This window comes from Amblyomma mixtum, chromosome 5 (assembly GCF_055824585.1).
Source record: "Amblyomma mixtum isolate Tamu chromosome 5, ASM5582458v1, whole genome shotgun sequence".
Taxonomy (NCBI): Eukaryota; Metazoa; Arthropoda; class Arachnida; order Ixodida; family Ixodidae; genus Amblyomma; species Amblyomma mixtum.
This window is the reverse complement of record NC_143016.1, coordinates 177,619,019-177,636,092: the sequence shown is the minus strand read 5'-3', so window position 1 is coordinate 177,636,092 and position 17,074 is coordinate 177,619,019. Positions and strand designations below refer to the sequence as shown.

Sequence of the window (17,074 nt, the reverse complement as noted above, 5' to 3'; positions counted from 1 at the left end):
CAGCAAAACGACGTCGAAAAGTGGTAGTGATGGCGATGGATCTGCACTGAGGCAGTATTGCCAGCTGGCACTTTTTTTTTTCCGGCCGACATTTCCAGACATTTTATTATTTTATAACGTCAACCTTTACTGTTCAATATCTAGAGTGTTAGCAATTTTGATTATTTTTGTATAAATATTTATGTGGAATATAACAGAAAGACGTCAGCTATCTGCCGTAATCCAACACGAGCCGTTCCCGCTGGTGTATCCAACGTGATCCGGGAAGACAGGAATGAGTTTTTCTTTTTCATCTCCTGTGAACGTAACTGCGGCTTGACAGGCATAAAAAAACCAGGTTGCGAGAATGAAGGCTCGAAAACGGTATTTAGAACCTAACACAAACATCGAAACTCTTCCTAAATCAACCAGGTCATATCTTCAAGCATCTGCGCGCTGGCAGGCCGGAGTATCGCTTGATTTGCACAGCGGCCCCAATTATGTGGACAGGATGGCAGTGGCAAAAGTGAAGCTGGGAGCCTCTCGGTGGCAAGTGTTGCTCCAATGCCCGCTGACGCCGCATCCTCGTCAGGTGCAACATCTGCTTCATGCCCGCTCGACAATAGTGATGATCCTGACGTTACATGCGTGTCCGAAAATGCTCAGGACACTGCCGACAGTGGTGATCAGCTGTCCGCAGATGACTGGCTGGCACTTGCAGTGAACTTTGTTCCTGAGTTGGGCCTCCCGTGGAAAGGAGTTGAAGCGCTCCAGAAGCTCATAATTTATATCCTTAAAAGGCACGATATCCCGGCAACGAAGTTCCTCTTCAAGAAACAAGTTGGAGCCATCATTGAGAAAGCACAATTTCATTTTTATTGCAGAAATTTTATGAGGCTGGTCGCGGAAACGTCCGGAGACCTAGGCGATAGAAATCGGGTGGAGGGGTGTTGCAGGACATGCTCACGGACATACAGCGGCAGGCAGATGCTGTCGGATGGACAGTTTTTTGTAACGTTGCCCATTAGGGAACAGCTGTGTTCGCTGCTTTCGGAACAAAGTGAAGTTGACTCCCTTCAAAACAGATTACAGTTCATTGCGCGTAACTTGACCCAAAACGAATACAAACTGACTGACATCACTTACGGGTCACTATACAAACGCCTGAGACGCGAATTGACCTTAAACGACCTGACTACTACCATCAACGCCGACGGCAGCCCTGTGTTCAGATCGTCGAGCTATTCGATCTGGCCTGTGCAGCTGACATTAAATGAACTGCCGCCTCATATAAAAGACAAAAACGTGCTAGTGTCTGCGTTATGGTACGGCAAGTCTCATCCGAATATGATACTGCTCCTAGACGCCTTTGCCAACCAGATGGATGTCCTAGGCGGAAGTGGCATTGTATGGAAGGCTTCCCACGAGGCTATGCTCTGAAAGGTAACCATGTTTTCACACTTAGGAAATTTAACAGATTACTGCTTAGAATTATTGCTGCACATTAAGTTATTTCATTCCCTGCATATAACTGGTTATGCTGAATGTTTCAGTATTCTTTTATTGTGAGCCCAATGCAAAAAAGCTTAGCAGAAGTGCAAGACATCAAGAAATGATTGTGCTAGACCAGCTCCCAATAAATATTGCCGAACATTTTTTCTTCTACATCGACGACTCAAAGAGCTTGTAAATGGCAACAGCCAGTGCAGATACACCACCTTTTGTATTTCTTAGAAGCTGCACTTCTATTGGGCAGTCACTGCCTTTCCTGCAGCGACGTTACTGCTGCTTATTTTTTTTATCCCATATAGCGCTGCAGTGGGTCAGTGGTTATGTGAGCTCAGCTGCTGACCAAAAGATGTGGGATCGATCCCAGCCGCAGCAGTTGCATTTTTGGTGGAGGCGAAATTCTAGAGGGCCGTGTACTGTGCGATGTCAGGGCACGTCAAAGAACCACAGGTGGTTCTCGATAGCCTAGAGTCACTTTGGGATCTTACACCCCATGAAATCGAAGTTTATCCCAAATTCGTTATAAATCAGTGCTGTCTCGGCATGTTAGGATTGTTCTTATGGGGTTGACAAAAGATAAGGCAGCAGCAATAAACAACATGTAGTGAAATTTGTAGCAACAAGGAAAGACTGATTTGCAGACAGTGATTGTGCGCTCCATTGCAGCTTTCCACGAGTGTATGAGACAGTCATAAATTGCTTTTTGCTTAGTGCTTTTTGCAGACGCTCACTGAAAGAAAAGCTTAAAATCATTGTCTTTATTTATTGCAGGTATTTTGTCTCAGCTGCTGTGCCGATGCACCTGCAAGGGCGGCAATGCAGAACTTTGTTCAGTTCAATGGTTTTTATGGCCGCGGATGGTGCTTGCATCCTGGAGAGAGTGTAGGTGGTAAGTGAATTAGTTAAAGCGAAAATATCAAGAAGTAGCACTAATATATATATATATTAAGATGTGCATTCACACATATATGATGTGCTACGTTTGAAATACGAATATTTGAGATGCTTTATTTTTAGTATCGTGCAATTAAAATAGCACAAATTTTACTGCTGTGCTATCATTGATATCATTACAGTAAGGCGTTTTCTCCTTTCTTCTGATCGAGTCTGGACTTTGATAATATAGGGCAGTCACTTACTTAGCTCTCTGTGGAAAGGCATTGACTTTCTGCTTTTGTGTTACTATTCCAAACAGATACTGTCAAGTACCCTGTAGACAATATCGTGTCTGACAGGGATGCAGCAGACACCCGGCAGAAGATGCGTGCGGCTGCGGATGGTGGAGAAACAGTTCAAGGCGTGAAAGGCCCTATGCCATTGATGAACCTACAACACTTTGATGTAATCTAGGGTTTCACCCCAGACTACAAGCATTGTGTTCTTCTAGGTGTGTCGCGTCAGATGACTGAAATTTGGTTATCGTGTGTTGGAGAACCGTTCTGCATCGGTTCACCACAAGTTCTTGCTGCTTCAGACGAACGCCTGTGTGCCATCAGGCCTCAACTTTCTGTGTGCCGCCTGCCCTGTTCACTTTCTGTACAGAAGTACTGGAAAGCGTCAGAGTGGCAGAAATGGCTGCTTTATTTCTCTTTGCCATGTTTGGCAGGAATCTTGCCAAAGGAGTATTTTGAGCATTTCGCGCTCCTTGTTGAAGGGATTTCTCTCCTGCTGCGGAGAGAAATTAGCAAAGTAGATGTAACTAGAAGTTCAGAGTGCCTCGTTAAGTTTGTCGTTGGAGTGCAGTTTTTGTATGGCAAAAGGCACATGACGTACAATGTGCACCAGTTGCTACACATTCCAAAAAGTTCTGCACAGCAAGGTCCACTCTGGGCACATTCTTGTTTTCCTTTTGAAACCAATATTGCTCAGTTGAAAGAACTGGTCACATCGGCCAGAGGACTGCCTGTGCAAATTGTAGAGAGGCTGATGATGACAACAACTACAAAAACATGAAGGCATTAGCTAGTCCTCATACTCGGCTGTTTTTGTCAGGAGCTTATCCATCACACAGCAAAGGCATTCTGTAGCCTAGCAACCCTAGACCTCTCTCTGAGTCATTTTGTGACTTAGTTGAAAACCATGTTGTTGACATTATAAGTGGCCCTGTTGTGGAGCATGGCCGAGTTGTTGTGTCTGGGCACATGTTCCACAGAGAGAAGTTGTTAAGGGCAAATAAAACAGACTCTACAGCATTGCTTACAGATCAAGAAACATGCCTCAAGATAGAGCGTATTGTTTCCTTCAAGGATCTAGCAGCAATACAAGAGTGTTTGCTTCATCGAAGAAGTTTGTCACGTGTGCCTCATATAACTGTGCGCACATATTGAGAGCTCGCCAGGCAGAGTCTACACATTTCATTGAATTCTTACATGGTGTGACTCCATGCACTTATATTAAGTTCGATGGAAGAGTTTTTTTTGTAAAGCTGTGTGTAAAAACTCTTTCTGTTAGATAACATATGCATTTACCTTGCCCATACTTCATTGCAGTTCTACTTTTTTGTCATGTGCAGAGCCACTGCATTGTGTTTGTGTGTGTCGGACATATACACATTATGTGTATATGTCCGGCTTGGTCTATCTTCATTAAAGCTAAAGGTCAGTGATCTATCCTGTTTGTCTTTCAACGTCCGTGTCTCAATGTTCAAGCCGGTCCGCGGAAATTTGAGCGATTTTGAACTTTCAGCTACTATCTTAAACATAGTAGCTGAAAGTTCAAAATCGCTCAACAGACTGAGAAGGTACTTAGCCGTGTCCCCTCCATTCATCCGCAAACTCGCTTATGAAACATTCATTCGTACTAAACTGTAAAACAATAATAAAAAAAAACTAGAATATGCCTCACCCATTTGGAATCCGCAGCAGTCATACCTAATTGAAGCATTAGAATCAGTACAAAGTCGTGCAGCCCGATTTATTACTTAATATTATGATCGCAGAACCAGTGTTTCTGGGATAAAATCGTCGCTTGACATACCGCCACTGTCTTTTCGCCGTACAATTTCCCAACTCTGCCTTTTCAACAAGTTATACTACAGTTTTCGTCAATTGCACTGCACACTTCTACTCCCTCCCAATAGAACATCTCGTCGTCTTTTTAACAGCCTGAGCCTACAGCGTTTACATGGTTCCACCAATGCCTTTCAAAAATCCTTCCTGCCATCCGCCATTGAACAGTGGAATGAGCTGCCTGAGGCAGTTGTAACTGAGCGCGATGCAAATAAATTCAAAACCCTGCTTTTATCTCATCTTTTTCATTAGCACACTTATAGTGTAATGCCCGACAATTTTCAGTACCACCTCTGCACATGTTACATTTTTGAACCCTTGTCTGCTAATCAGTGTTCCCGTTTTCTTCCTTTGTATATAGCGTGATGGCCACAGTGTACCTGTGATTGTTCCCTTTTTTATTTTTCAATGCTCTTTTAACAGTTGTTTTGCCTACTTCACTGTTATATTGCAAATGTTCCTATTGTTTGTGATCTCGTATTTTTGCTCCCCTCTTATGTAATGCCCCACCTAGGGGTCCTTAAGGGAAAATAAATGATGATGAAATGGAATTTCACCAACACGGAAACGTCATTCATTTGCATACAGCTGTTGGTTGACTGTAAATACCAGTAGAATGGCTGCACAGTTCAATAAGCTATAAATGGCCGGCACTTTGGTTTCAATGGGCTTGGCGGCACTGGAAGAACTATGACCAACCCTCTTCTATTCTTCACTCAGGTGCTGCTGCTTTGGTCTGCTCCGGCGCAGGCCAGCGATGAACTTACAGTGGAGCGAAGCCAACCAGCCTACTGCAAGCTCGACAATTTTCACCAACGTGGGCTTTCTCCCGCCGACTTGCCGGTGGTCGATGGATTCACTTGGACAGCGCTAGTGACAGGGACATCAACAGAAGGGGCGTCTTTTTCGGGACTGGATTTTCATCGCAATGCCAGTGGACTTGGCGGCACTGGAAGAACTATGACCAACCCTCTTCTATTCTTCACTTAGGTTGGTGAAAAGCGTTTTGTAGCTTCTATCAGAGACGACTGTCGTGGTCTACTAGTGCTGCCGAGCCCACAGGCAATTTTTGTTTTGATTGTTGATTGTTGGAATGCAGTGACACTGTTGTTGATGTGTAGCGGGGATATAGAAACGAATCCTGGCCCAACGCAGAAAGAATTGTTAGAGCAGTTACTCGAGGGTCAGTCTGCCTTGCGAAGCGACATCAAGCACTTAAAAGAGCAAGTAAAAAATATGGAAAAATTGTTCAGTGGCTTCCAATTGAGGCTTACTCGGTGTGAGAAACGACTTGGCGACACTACACAGTTTTCGGACGCAACTAAACAATTTCAAACCAGCCTGCAGTCTATTGAGAAAGTCATGACTTTTCAAACTAGAAAACTGACCGACCTAGAGGACCGTAGTCGGCGGTCGAATCTAGTCATCTACGGGGTTGCTGAAAGCCCTGATGAGACGGAGCAGTCATTAAGAGAAAAGATAGACAAAGAAATCTTCACTAATAAACTTAATGTGGAGGTCAAGTCTATTGGGCGCATTCACAGGCTCAGAAAGCAAAGCGGGAAGGGACCAGTCATCATATGTCTCCAAAATTTTGCTGAAAAGAAAGCAATACAAGAAAACGTGAAGAAACTAAAAGGGTCCGGCTTCTTCATACAGAATGATTATTCCCGTTCAACCCTTAAGAAACGCAAGCTATTGTGGGAAAGTGCAAAGGCAGAAAGGGATGCTAAAATGAAGTTTTTTCTCGTGCAAGATAGGCTGAGGATCGAAAAAGATGTTTTCGTTTGGGATGAAACGCAAAACAGACGCATTAAAGTTATGGCTGGTCACTCTGCAGAAACTGAGGGTATGGAATCACCAACTGTGGAATCATCCCCTGTGGACTCACCCGCGGTGGAAACAACCGCTGTGGAATCACCCACTGTGGGATCCAAGGCGTGACGTCACTCTCACACTCAAAAGAAGCATGTGCGTTTGCTAAACATAAATGCTCGAAGTAACATTAATAAAACAGACAGCCTTGAAATAGCTTTACTCCAATACGATCCTCACATCGCTGTAATAACAGAAACTTGGCTTCACAGTGAAATATTAGACGACGAAGTTTTTCCTCCCACATATCAGGTATTCCGAAACGACAGGTCATCAAAAGGAGGTGGTGTGGCCGTGCTTGTTAAAAATCAAATAGATGCTTTTATTCTGGACGTTGTCGCTGATCTTGAATGCTTGTGCCTAAAACTGACATGCTGGGGTTATAGCTTAGTTCTGTACGCAATCTACAGGCCTCCAGATTCCCCACCGAGCTACTGAAGCAAACTGCAGATACATATGTCACAATTTCAAAAGAGCCGAACTCTTCTAATTGGGGATTTCAATTTACCTGGAGTCAACTGAGAGCTGTTTCAAACATGTTCGCATCATAACCAAAGCATCGATGCCATGTTTGATATAATGCTAGCGCATGATTTGATTCAGGTCGTGGATAAGCCCACACGCGTACAGGGTTCGAGCATTTCTGTTCTAGATTTGGTATTCATAAAACGTGATATCGCTGAATATTCTGTATAAGTTGAGCAGGGGCTCTCTGATCATTATTTAGTAGATGTTAGCTTTCCTCTTTTATTGCCTAAGAAACATCAGAATTCTTCGATTACTACTTTCAAAGATTACTCCCGTGCCAATGACGCATGCATAGTAGATTATATGGAAAGCTGTATGACTGAACTCGGTGATACTGACGCCTGCATCCTGTGGGACCCTTTTAAGCGCATGTGCCACTACTGCATTGAAAACTTTGTACCGAGCAAACGAAAGAAAGTTAACAAAGAGACTCCGTGGATGACGCGTGACATGATACACCAGAAGCGCAAAATAAAAGGATTAAAAAAGCAGCGAGTGCAACCTGGCATAATCAAGAAACTGCAGGAGAATCTTTCACAGTCAGTCTGCGATTCCAAAAATTACTATTTCAGTACGTCTCTACCAAACTTTATAAAGAACGCACCAGAAAAGTTCTGGAATTACATAACCGGAAAAAAAGGCTGTTGTGTCACAGATATCAGTCAACAGTTCCATAGTCACAGACCAGAGAGCCATTGCGCAGCATTTTAATAGATATTTTCAAAGCCTGTTTTCGAATTCCAGTTCATGTACCCCAATAGTCGCGCAGTTTCATGGCACCGAAGTCAATTTTGTTTCTTACACTGGGATATTTTCTATGCTACTGAACTTGAAAACCAAAAAAGCATGTGGCCCTGATAACATTCCTAACATTTTTCGGCGAAGATATGCCGAATCAGTTGCAAAGTTTTTGTATGTACTGTTTCAAGCATCCTTGCGAACTGGGAATTGCCTGTTGACTGGAAGACCGCCCGAATCATCCCTGTACACACGAAAGGAGATCGTTTAATGCTGTCAATGCCGCCGCGGTGGCTCAGTGGTTATGGTGCTCGGCTACTGACCCGAAAGACGCGGGTTCGATCCCGGCCGCGGCGGCTGGAATTTCTTTGGAGGAGAAATTCTAGAGGCCCGTGTACTGTGCGATGTCAGTGCACGTTAAAGAACCCCAGGTGGTCGAAATTTCCGCAGCCCTCCACTACGGCGTCCCTCATAGCCTTAGTCGCTTTGGGACGTTAAACCCCATAAACCAAACCAAACCAAACCGTTTAATGCTGTCAAACTACCGCCCAATCTCCCTTATTTCATCTTGCTGTAAATTAATTGAACACGTCATTGCTGATCGCACAAATGAATTCCTAAATCGGCACTCCATTTTATCCAAATTTCAGCACGGTTTTCGTAAAAGATATTCAACAGTAACCCAATTAGTAACAATTGTTCACTCGATTGCATTGACCTTAGGCAGTAATGGCCAAGTTGACCTAATATTTTTAGATTTTAGCAAGGCTTTTGACAAAGTCCCTCATGATAAATTAATTCTAAAGCTTAAATCTATTGGCCTTCCTGAGATATTAGTTACCTGGATTTGAAACTATTTAACTAACCGTAAGCAGTATGTCTCGATTGATGGAGAGGAATCAGGCGCTCTTGCAGTGACTTCTGGAGTGCCTCAGGGGAGTGTACTTGTACCTTTATTGTTCTTACTATATATTAATGACATCGTCGACACAACTGTTCCGGGCGCTGAGATTCGATTGTTTGCAGATGACTGCTTGCTGCACAGAGATATTACATGTTCTAATCACCAGATTGACCTAAACACCTCTCTAACTAACATCCTTGCATAGTGCCAGAAATGGGACATGGCTTCCCTTAGCGAAAAAGAGGATGTGCTAAAAATGCATTTCAAACGTATTGTATTAATTTCATATTTATTTCGCATTTTTTTGTCCCTATGCTTAAACTGCAATACGAATGCTTTCTAAGTATACTAGGAATAATATTTTAAACGTTCTTAAAAATACGTGAAAAGTACATTTTTGCCCGCTTAGCATATTTATAATGCATTAAAAATATAATAAAAATATACATTAGAAATATACTAAAAATATACATTTAATACATTAAAAATGTGTTTACTCGGGCTTAAAAGAAGTCTACTGGGCGGCTCCATGGAATGACACGGGTTAACTCATCAACTGGAGAACAAATCGTACACGGGTATTTATCATTAATCAACAGGAGTCTGATATTATAAGGTCACGTGATTGAATGGGAACGGCAGATGCCTACATACAGCATACCAAGATGACAGCGGCACAGCAAACAACAAATCCTACGACAAGCGCTATACTTGGCTTGCCGTATATATACCCAGCAAAAGCGACGCACTATTTTGCACGGTGATGCCTTTTTTTGCGCAAATACTGTGGGCTTGCAAATTATCGCAGAAGTACCCTACTGGTCGCGTTCGAATCTGGGATTAATTGAGAACGTAATTGCTAGTTGAAACTTGCGTCAGGCACAGGTCAGGAGTCGAACTGTCAACCAACAGATACATGGGCGTGTAAGGGAGCCGGTCTGCCCTGCCACACGGGGTCCTTTCCGCTGGCTTATTCGGACCCAGAAGTACCCAAGGCGCTTTTGCTGGTATAATGATATCACGTTCTCACACGGAATTGTTCGAATGACACTGAGTGGAATGGCATTCGAGAATAGGAATGACATTCGGACTCGATGGACTGCCGCGGTGCTGCACGACACTTTCGAAACGCATTCGAAAGCCTCAGCTCGTTTTCAGTGTACAGCGACGACGACGACGGCGGTCACACTAGCCCGACAACGACAGTATATATCACGCTGAACAACAGCATGTAATTATAGTGAAATATCTAGTTTACTATAATATGATTCTAGAGGGACACGTTTTTCAGGCCAACGACACCGACGAATCCGGTCGGCGGACGGTCAGCCTTGTCGGCGGCTGAGCGAGAGCACGGTGATGAGGCGGCGGTGTGTGTATGCTCGCGCTTCTAAATGAGCGAAACGAACGGCTATATTTCACGTGTGCATACCTGAACACTCACCAGCGATAAGCGCTTGCCAAATCAGTTTCAATCGACGACGGCTCTGTTCCCTTCCGCGATGACTAGGCCCAGCGAGTTCGCAGGGTTGGATCTGTGATTTCGGCGGTTGTGAAGAGCGAATCACAAGCTTTAGCGAATGCAAATGGTCACCAGGTGTAGTTTTGGCAACAGTGATCTGAAATCAACTATTGCTTACATCGCAGGGCACGCGTACGATGAACGGGAATCGCCGGTGTGACCCAGACTGCCGAGCCGTGCTTTACGGCCAGCAGCAGTCGTCGCCGTCGCTAGCTTGTGGATAACAAGTTAGGCCGTTTCAGTTAAAGCGAACAGTCGCCATACATACTTCTGGATAAAGTAGTTTAAAAGAAAGTACTGGTCACGTCGGAGAAAGCCGGGACAAGAAGCGAGAAGCGCCAGTCCTGCGCGATGCCAACAACCCGGCTTTCTCAGGCGTGCGATCGCATCATCGCTTCCCACACATTGTAGCACTGCGTAAACAATCACGAGTACAACCAGTAAAAAAGAAAACAGATTGTTTATTAGAACCAAAGCGCAGATTGCGTTTTATGTTATGTAAACAAGCGATGTAAACAACAGTATGAGTGCAGTCGTCCTCATCGGCGCACTCCCGGGGAAATTTCATGCTGACGCGGTTAATATTCATTGGCGTAATATTATCTTCAAGCACTCCCTTAGACAGAACACGTGTAGCATATCGTTAGATGACATTCGGCTGGAAGGCATTCGAAGCGCCCGTGTAGCAGGGGTATAAGTGGTGATCACCTTCCTACTAGAAGTTACCATAAACGAAAGGATGACGAGAAAGGGAAAGTTTTCACTCTTCGCTGAAACGTCATTTCGAGCCCTAGATTGTTCCACGGTAGCTTGAAGTGTAATGCAAATATGTTTACGCGGACAACCCATTTGTTAGAATTTAAATATACTTCAGACGGATTAATTGCGTATTTACGAAAGTACACTTTAAATAGATGGCCAGCACCAAAATGCGATGTCCCGAAACTCGATTTTGAGCATTAGATTGTTCAACGACAGCTTGTAGTGCGCTGCAAATATGCTAATGCGGACTGCCAATTGGCTAGAATTTCAGTGTTCTTTGGACGAATTAATTACGTATTTACGGAAGTACACTTCAAATACATTGACGACACGCAAATGCCATTTCCCGAAACACGATTTCGAGCACTCGACTGTTCATGGCAGCTAGAAGTGTGCAAAGACGTTTAAAAGGACTGCCCGTTTGTTAGGATTGAAATATATTTCGGATGAATTAATTTCATATTTACGAAAGTTCACTTTTAATACATTGACAAGATGCTAAAACTGCATACATATACGTTTACAAGGGCTGCCCGTTTTCTAGAATTGAAGTATACTTTCGATAAATTAATTTCATATTTCCGAAAATACACTTTTAATACACTGACAAGATGCTAAAACTGCATGCATATTTTTTCATGTATTTGAAAAGTGCTCGAAGTATGCTTTAAGTGAGGTATTTTTGGCACATTTTAAAAATATATTTCGAATACCAAGCATGAAATTTCAGAAACGTATTTCCTACATATTTTTAGTGCATTCATGAATACAAAATATGTTTAAAATACATTTTAAATAGACCTCCGTATATTCCAAACGTATTAGTTTTTGCTAAGGGTTTAAACAAAGAAAAAACAAACTTCCTTCACGTGACACGTAAAAAACATATTTTTGAGCACAGGTATCATCTCGGACAAACACCATTACAGGAAGTTTCCAGTTTTAAATAGCTGGGTGTAACATGTAATTGAAATGTGGAACAGATTGCCAAGTGATGTTGTGGAGAGTATGAACGTGCAACAATTTGAGCTAGGTGTTGATATATTTTTGAGAAATGGTGCACAAATTTTGAACTCTGACTCATGATTGCTCATTTATGTATTTGTTTTTGTTCCCTCCCTGTAACGACCCTCATTTGAGGGTTAACAGTATGACCAAATAAATAAATAAATAAATAAATAAAATTAACTAACAATTGGTCCTGGAATTCACATGTGGAAAATATCTGTTCATCCGGCTTTCGCAAACTATGTTTTTTAAGAAATAAACTTTCCAAAGCCCCCCTCAGGTTAAACTTCTCGCGTTTAACTCACTAATCAGGCCTAAGCTCGAATATGCATGCGTGGTGTGGGATCCTTATACTAATACCAATATTAAGAAAACTGAAAGAATGCAAAGAAAAGCCATACGATTTATGTATTCTAAATTTTCCCCTTTTGATTCTCCGTCTGAGCTAATGAAATCTAACCGTATCCAAACTCTTGAGGCAAGAAGAAAAAAATATTCGACGAGAATTTCCTTCCTTGCTCAAAAATAACAAACTGGCGCTTGATCCTGCACCCTATTTATCGTTTTTAGCTACACGCATCACACGTCACCATCATCCCGGTTCACTTACCCCGTACTTTGCTAGAACTGAAATTTTTAATTTTTCCTTTTTCCCGCGTACCATCAGGGAGTGGAATTTTCTGACACGATAAAATGTAAGCGTATAGTCATTCTGCATGCCTTTTTTTTAGTTTTCTTTTTATTTTATTTGTTACCCGTGTACCTGAGTTATCTAATATGTATTTGTTCTGCTTGGATCTGTAAGATGACCTGCAGTATGAAATAAATAAATAAATAAAAAATCAAATGGCTGCAATCATCCCAAGTGTAGGCTATTTTTTGGCACTACGTTGTGCTGCTGGGCTATCATTAATTCAGACCCAGTCTAGCACACTCCTAGCCGCATGTGAAGCAACAGGCTCTCCACTGAGGATTCATTTAAGTCCTGAACCAATAAGCAACCAGTAAGGCTGAAACCGGAAGAGGCTCCACTGCCATCTGGAACCAGATGAGCTTGAAATGGAAATGGCATCACTCCTTAAGGGACCAACAGTGTTTCTTATGGAACCAGACGAGCTCCATCTGGGAATGGCACCACCCCTTAATGGACCATCTAGCTCTTTGCTAAAACTTTCATATATATATCTGGTAATCTACGTTGGTGAGGCTTATCGGCCGATAAGAGCCCACCAACAAGCGCTTCTCCGGGTCATCTGTTTTGGGATCAGGACAATATGTGATGTAGTAAAAGAAAGTGGAACTTTTTTCCGCTCGTATGCCTCAGAGAGCACATTGAGCAGAAACGGAGCTATCATGCATTTGAATTCTTTGTAGATATTGGCGCTTAGTTCATCTGGGCCAGGTGCTTTTCCGTTTTGAAATTCGTATATTGCGGATTAAATTTCTCGAACACTAATTGACATCTCAAGGCGCACCTTCACTTCATCCTCAAGCCTTGGTAATAGGGGCAAAAAGTGAACCAGAAATGCTTCATCCATCTCACGCTTACTTCCGGGAAGGCCTCTCGGCCACGACAGCGGATGTCCTCGCAACAGTGTGTTTGGAATCTCTTTTTTAGGTATGACCTGTATGTGAATAAAAAATGTGAGCCCATCGGCGAGGACACGCAGCCGACAGGATTCGAACCCGTGTGAGGAGACCCCAATGAATTTCGAGTCCATCGCCTGAACCACTCGGCCGCGGCTGCGGATTTTTTTTTTTTTTATTGCCTGGCTTTGGCTCATGACATTGCACAACAAAAATACACATAACGCTCTATACATACGATACTGTCGTGGTCAGCCAGCACGAGACTGGCTTCGTCAGCTTAAAATTCCCGCAACATACACAACGGCTCTAGTCTTGAGAGCCGCTCGGGAGGCTCCGCAGCTGCTTTTTGGATTGCAAGAAACCAGTCTATGCTTTCCCGAAAATAAATTCGGGCCGGTCGTGCGTCTTTGTCACAATGGTAGCCTGCCATTCTGGAGCGCCATATACAGTGGAGGCCCAAGAGCATTATGAGGTCAAAAGGTGCCCCATCCTCATTATCAGTGCTTAAATAGCGAATTCCGTGCGCGTCAAGTGGTAGCTCTTTCTTTATGGTCCTTTATAACACGTCCCAAAAATAAACCCCTTCCCAGCAATGCAAAAAAACACGGTCTATTGTTTCAGGCTGTTTAAAAATTAAGCAGTTCGATCCCCACGGTAAAAAGAAATCCTTTCCCTCTAGAAACTTTTTAACTGGTAACGTCCCGGTGTGTAACTTAAAAAATAAAGTCTTTACTCCTGGTGGCACCTGCATTTTCTTCACCCTTTTTAAAAGATCCCCTTACGGGCCTCCACTGTACAAGGCACGAACCTGTTCCGGCGGGTAAAAGACGGGGAGCTAGGGCTAGGGCACCTCTTTTTAAGGCAGCTGGTGAACCGTTTTTTGTTTTTTCGCGACGTCACAGACCCGTTCTTGCGCACCATGTGCCAAGTGAAGCTGCGGCGATTGCTGCCGGAGTTTGTGGTATCCACAGAAGAGCTCTCTGGTGGAACTTTTGGTTACTACAAAGAGATTGTAGCAAGCGTTCGGTTTCTTTCGGCACGTTTTTCCACCGATTATTTGTGGAAAAGTAAAAGGAGAAAGTTGTACAATGATCTTTGTGATATTATTTTCCCAGAGCCCATGTACAGGGCCACGGCTGCGGATGTCTCCGCAACATAGCATTTGTGATCTCTTTTTTTATGTATGACCTGTATGTGAATAAAAAACAGTGAGCCAGGACACGCAGCCGACAGGATTCGAACCTGTGCGGGGAGACCCCAATGGATTTCGAGTCCATCGCCTTAACCACTCGGCCACGGCTTTTTTTTTTTATATTTATTGCCTGACTTCACACACACAAATACACAAATACACACATACAAATACAGTACACAAATACACTTACAGAGCGCAATGAGCAATAATTAACAACACTATCCGCCCGGGGGTGCGTGGCTTCGTCATATTAAAACTCCTTAAGCGTCACCAAAGGCTCGACTCTTTCGAGCCACTCGGGAGCTTCAGGAGCAAGTTTCTGAACTTCAATATACTTATGCATGCACTCCCGAAAATAGATCCGTGCTGGCCGTGCATCAGGATCGCAATGATATCCTGCCATTCTGGAGCGCCAAATACAATGGAGGCCCATTAGCATAATGAGGTCGAATGGTGTCCCATCCTCACTCTCTACAGGCAAGTACCGGATACCATGAGCGTCGAGCGGAAATTCCTTTTTTAAAGTCCGTTGCAAGATGTCCCAAAAGTATACCCCCTCCCAACAGTGCAAAAAAACGTGGTCTATTGCTTCTGGTTGTTTACAAATTAAACAATGTGATCCCCAAGGTAGAAATAACTGCTTCCTTTCCAAGAATTCCTTTACTGGTAGTGTTCCGGTATGTAATTTAAAGAAAAAAGTTTTTGCACTTGGCGGCACCTGCATCGCCTTCACACGCTTAAGTACGTCGCGTCCCTGGCCTCCATTGTTAAGGCCCTGTACATAGGTTGTGGAAGAACTACATCGCACAAATCTTTATACAACTTTTTCCTGCTAACAGAAGATAAATATTCATACGAAAATCGAACCGACAGGAATCGAACACTCGCGACAACCTCTCTAAAGTAACCAAAAATACGTCCCGAGAAACTTTCGGTTGTGACAACAAAGTCCGGCAGTGCATTTCCGAGCCTTAATTGGCACACAGTGCGCAAAAACGGATCGCTTACATCGCGCACAAAACAAAATCTGCTTACAATCTGCCGCAGAAATAAGTGTCCCAGACTCAGGCCGCCATCCTTCACCCGCCTAAACAAATTGGTCCGGCTGCAGCGTTCCCAGTCCGCAGCCCACACAAAAACGGCAAAGATCCGGTGCAGTCTCTGTACGTTCATCCTTGCACAATGCAACACTTGCATCACATACCACAGCCTAGACATAAAAAACAGATTGCACACTGTGGCCCTTGCGAAAATTGAAAGGTGTCGCCCTTTCCACCTTTCCACCTTTTCACGCGTGGCTTGCGTCTGTGCTTTCCAGTACGAATCGCTATCGCGATAACCGTCCAGTGGGACGCTAATGTTTCCGCAACATAGCATTTGTGATCTCTTTTTGTATGTATGACCTGTATGTGAATAAAAAACAGTGAGCCAGGACACGCAGCCGACAGGATTCGAACCTGTGCGGGGAGACCCCAATGGATTTCGAGTCCATCGCCTTAACCACTCGGCCACGGCTGCGGATGTCTCCGCAACATAGCATTTGTGATCTCTTTTTGTATGTATGACCTGTATGTGAATAAAAAACAGTGAGCCAGGACACGCAGCCGACAGGATTCGAACCTGTGCGGGGAGACCCCAATGGGTCTTTTGGACCCATTGGGGTCTCCCCGCACAGGATTTCGAGTCCATCGCCTTAACCACTCGGCCACGGCTGCGGATGTCTCCGCAACATAGCATTTGTGATCTCTTTTTGTATTGTTACGTGGCGGCCAGCCGAAGAATGAGACGTGGTGAACCATGGCTATGAGATGATTTAATGGCCGCTGGCCTAGCGCGGGCGCTTCGTCCCGCGCCACTGCCAGCTTCGTCTTCGTCACACTAACCGGGGCCTCCGAGCGATCGTCCCGATCGGTGACGAACAGACGGCGAAATGGCGATGGTCTTGAGCGAAGGATCGAGCAATATGTAGAAGATGGTGCAGTGCTGGCCGCCACGATGAGAAAGATGAGAGAATGAGTCCCGGTCCACGAAGCATCCGGGCCGTAGGGTGCCAGGAGCTGACGGCCGAGGTCTCTGGACGCACCGAACGGTGGGGGCAGGGGGGCGGTGTCTTCACGTTTGTGTCTTGGGTCAGTGGGGTCTTGGGTCGGTGGGGTCTTGGGTCCGTCGGGTCTTGGGTCGTCGTGTCGTGTGGTCCGGGCGGGGGACGGGGCTGGGGTGAGCGGCGAGGTCGGTTCAGGTCGGGCGGGCTGGGGCACGGCCGTGCGGCGCTGACCAGGTACTCACGGCCGACGTCCACGGCAGGCCCAGGACGCCGAAGCTACGTGACCAGGATGGCGATGAAGGGACCCCAGCACCTCACACCAAATGTTACGTGGCGGCCAGCCGAAGAATGAGACGTGGTGAACCATGGCTATGAGATGATTTAATGGCCGCTGGCCTAGCGCGGGCGCTTC

General features: G+C 44.5%; 2 non-coding genes and 1 pseudogene across 2 annotated transcripts; 1 reads left to right on the top strand and 2 right to left on the bottom strand.

The window, feature by feature from the left end:
* The first annotated feature begins 543 nt into the window (after positions 1-543).
* LOC149344901 (uncharacterized) lies at positions 544-13,527 on the top strand (annotated as a pseudogene).
* Positions 13,528-16,054: 2,527 nt separating this feature from the next.
* TRNAS-CGA (transfer RNA serine (anticodon CGA)) lies at positions 16,055-16,136 on the bottom strand. Its single transcript has one exon. It is a non-coding gene; the product is annotated as a tRNA-Ser (tRNA).
* Positions 16,137-16,217: 81 nt separating this feature from the next.
* Positions 16,218-16,333, bottom strand: TRNAS-CGA (transfer RNA serine (anticodon CGA)). Its single transcript has 2 exons — positions 16,297-16,333; positions 16,218-16,262 (listed from the first exon to the last, which is right to left on the bottom strand). It is a non-coding gene; the product is annotated as a tRNA-Ser (tRNA).
* Positions 16,334-17,074: the final 741 nt, after the last annotated feature.